At 46.2% G+C, this 4,169-nt stretch overlaps 1 pseudogene; it reads left to right on the top strand.

Annotated features, from left to right (window-relative positions):
• The first annotated feature begins 3,163 nt into the window (after window positions 1–3,163).
• Window positions 3,164–3,902, top strand: LOC123072932 (flap endonuclease GEN-like 1; annotated as a pseudogene).
• Window positions 3,903–4,169: the final 267 nt, after the last annotated feature.

Raw genomic sequence — 4,169 nt, 5'->3', positions numbered from 1 at the left:
AGTGACTACAAAGTTATGTCCACGATAGTAAACAACAGCAAAGCTACACATTTATGTCCACAATAGTAAACAACAACAAAGAGAACATATAACTAACCTTCTGCCTATCTGACATGATGGTGTATTTGCCAAGTTTGCCCTCTGTGCCTCCTAGAGCATACTTGAGTTGAGTGAGAAACCAGCTCCAGTTTGGTGTGTCCTCCACTCCTACAATTCCAAAGGCAATAAGATACATGTTGTTGTTGGCATCCCTACCAGTAGCCGCTAGGATTTTTGCTCCAGTAGTGAGCTTACTGAAGCAACCATCCAAACCAATGAAAGGCCTACATCCATTTAGAAAACCCTCCCTAGGTGCATTCAGACATAAGAAAAGACAATGGAATCTAGGACCTAGGTGAGGGTTTTCATTCGTTCTTTTTGGAGTGACAGTTGTCACAATGCATCTTGAGCCTAGATTGCATAACTTAACAGTTTCAATGTAATCAGACAACCTGTGATATTGTTTCTTATGATCTCCCAAAACAATTAGTTTTGCTTTCTTCTTAGCTCTACATGCCATCATCTTGGGAACTTCAATTCCAAATTTCCTCTTTGCCTTGTCTACCAATGCTAGCACAGTTGTGTTTGGGTCTGATCTAATAGTCTCTAGGAAATTGTTTCTTAGCCACTTTGAACTCACTTTGTTGTGACTGTCACTGGTTAGACAAGTATGTTCTTCTCTAAACTTCTTAATACAAAATGTTTTCTCATTCTTGATCTGAGAAGCAACAATGAAAAAAGCACATCCCTTTTCCATGTGATCACACCATGCAATAACCCTGTCTTTGCAGTTCCTGTGATATCTGAAAGACCTGAGTTGCTTGATATGAAAGTTAACAAGAGCAGACCTAAAGTGGTAGACATCTTTGAAACAGAGCTTCAAACAGAATTGCTGCTCTGGATTGAGTCTGCCATCATCATACCAAATTCTTTCCTTTCTCCTCTCTGCTCTTGTTTTCCTTCCTGAGGGAATAATGAAGGACATAGACTCATTGCCATCATCATCCTCGTAATCCAATAAACCAAGATTTGCATCTTCATCATCTAAAGGGAACCATTCAGGCTCAATTGGACCATTTGCTGATGAGTGTAATCTTGATGTTGGTCCTACTCTCTTTGCAATTTTCAGAACATGTAGCACTTCACTCAAATGTTGTTGTTCATCTTGATTTGCATCTTCTTCAGTCTGGTCTTCATCTTCAACACCTGGAACATCATAAACGTCCTCTACTTCACCGTCACCCTCACAGTGCACTGCTGCTGCCTTCTTCATACCTGCTATAGTTGACTGCAAATCACCTCCATCTTCACAAGAGCTATTATCTGTACTTTGTATACTAGCTACATACTCTCCACAATCTTCAGTTTATGAATCCAGTTCCTTGTCTGAATAATTGCCACTGTCTTCTTTCTGAAAGTTATAGTTTTCTAGCTGGGGAGGTGGCATTGTTTTGATGGGCTCATAGTTTACACTCTATTATGTGTCCATCAGTAAGCACTCATCTGGGCCTGACAAACTACAACCAATGTGATCAACAAAATCCTTCTGTGCCACACCTTCTTCATTGACTGCAAACAGTACAGGAGGATCACTGTTGTATTCTTCATCACACATCTCTGTTGGTACTATTGCTCCTGCTGCTGCTGCTGCAGGTGCTGTTGCTGCTGGATGGACAACAATTGACTGCTACCTCTTGCCTTTAATAACCGACAATCTGATTGTCTTGCTCTCCTGGTATTCCCTCAGTATTTCATCCACCTTAATCTGACTGTCTAGAAGTTTAAAACCATCGAATCATATGCCATCAATACTCAGATAATACATATAGTCTGATTCCCACTACTCATACTTCAACCTACAATACCAAATAAAAGTAAATGTAAAAGCTATATTTATGAGAGGGGGCAAAACAAACAATATTCATAACGACATTGTGAGGCTAGGTTCTAGCTAGCTTGTTGAACTAAAAAAGCTGAATGAAACCCTAATAGACAGATACACAATAATCACAACTACTACATTGTGAGGCTAAATGAAACCCTAAATCAACCTAATACGCTAGGAAGTAAATCAAATGACAGAGAGGTCACATAGAGGTCGTACTCATCGCCGGTGTTACTATGGCCGGCTGGTGAATCAGCCCACGCCCGAGCAGCCACTTGCGCAAACGCCTTCTGCAAACGGCACAGAGATGGTGGCTCTCCCCCCTCGGATTGGGCTTTGGCGCATTCGTCGTCCACGGATCTGGATCTGGAGCCACCCGTTGCAGCAGGCGCCACCGCCGCCGCCGCCGCCGCGTCTGACCTAGACCTGCGTGCGCGGCATGACGAGGGCGGGCCGCCAGCAGATGAAGAGGACGACGCGACGTCCATGCCAAGAAGGTTCCACCCGCGAACACGACCGGATCTGGAACCGCCCTCGCCACCATGATCCACGTCGCCGGTGTTTGGGGCATACACCATTGTTTGGCGCGCAACAGGGGAAAGGGGGGAGTGAGGGCGAGGGAAAGTGAAGAGGGTGAGCCAGCAGAGTTGTCGAGCAGTGGAAACGGCCGTTTGGCCTCGGCCGTTACGTGGTCCCGACAGGCGGGCCAGGCATGTCGGGTCACAGCGTGTTTAGTGCTTTGTGTTACTCACTTGCCAGAAAAGTGATGGTTTCTCGTTACTTTTGATCAAGTTGGTGGTTTTGGAGTACCCTAACCCCAAATCTGGTGGTTTTGGGTAATTAATTAACTCCTCCCGTTGCAACGCATGGGCATATGTGCTAGTATAATTTATGGAAACAAAAAAAAATTCATACCACACGTACGTGTTGGTGTTGACGGCACCAAAGACTTGGATATGATGGCCAATATACGTGCTTGTTGTCTACCGTACGTGAGCAGAAGGCCGTACGTCGCGCAAACAGACGTCTCCTCCCCTCTCCTTGTGCAACAGCAAACTGCTCCCTTCTCAATCAACAAACGAACGAACAGGCGCCGGCCGTTCCCCTCCCCTCCCAAATCGATCGCTTTCTTGGCCGGTTGCATTCTAGTAGTAACTTACGTACGCTTTGAGGTCTCTTTCTTTATTATAAGTGGAGTGGATCCCGGCGGAGTAACTGGCCATTGTCATTGCCATTGCCATGGGCGTCCGCAGCGGTTTCTGGAAGGCCCTGCAGCCGTACGCGCGGCTGCAAGGCATGGGGTTCCTTCATGGCCGCCGCGTCGCTGTGGACCTCTCCTCGTGGATCGTCTCCGCCATGAGCACCAAGTCGCCCACCCTCCGCAACATCTTCTTCCGCACGCTCTCCCTCTTCTCCAAGATGGGGGCGTTCCCGGTGTTCGTGCTGGACGGCGTGCCGTCGCCGCTCAAGGCCAAGGCCACCTCTACAAGTGAAGCATTCACGCGATGCGTCCACGAGTGTGTGGTTGGTCTCTCCTCTCCTGATTCTGGTTCTTCTTGTGTGCTTCTCGATCTAGTCTACGATTTGGTTTGGTTTCACGATTTGATTTGATTTGAAATGAAATAGCAACTGCTTGGGCATCTGGGAATGCCGATGCTCCGGGCAAAGGGCGAGGCGGAAGCACTGTGCGCCCAGTTGAATCGTGACGGCAAGGTGGACGCCTGCATTACCTCTGTAGCGATGCCTTCCTCTGTGGAGCCAACACTGTCATCAAAGTGTTCTGCTCCACTGCCAAGGAGCCTTTTGAGTGCTACAACATACAAGACATCCAGGATGGCATTGGATTGAGTAGGAAACGAATGATCGCCATGGCGCTTCTTATTGGCAGTGACCATGATTTGAAGGGGGTGCCCGGGGTCTTGAGACCGCACTTGCGTTTGTGCAGTTATTTCATGAGGAACATATCTTGGATGAGTGAGTACTCTACCTCGTGGATCATCTACTTTTGTTTCTTTGTTTTTTAGAATAGATGTCGATCGTTTTTCCTAATGTGTTACTGCTGCCTGAAACATCATCAATTCTTATTATATATGCATGCTAGTAGAGTACTATTACTCCATGACAATTGATTAATTTGGGACCAAAGTTTGGGTAATTAAATGTCCAATTAAGTACCTACTACTCTCAAGTCTCAAGTCTCATGTCTCAACTCAAGTCAGCGCACGGTAAAACAAAAACAAAAAGT

This window comes from Triticum aestivum, chromosome 3B (genome assembly GCF_018294505.1).
Source record: "Triticum aestivum cultivar Chinese Spring chromosome 3B, IWGSC CS RefSeq v2.1, whole genome shotgun sequence".
Lineage (NCBI taxonomy): Eukaryota > Viridiplantae > Streptophyta > Magnoliopsida > Poales > Poaceae > Triticum > Triticum aestivum.
This window is presented reverse-complemented; position numbering and strand designations above follow the sequence as displayed.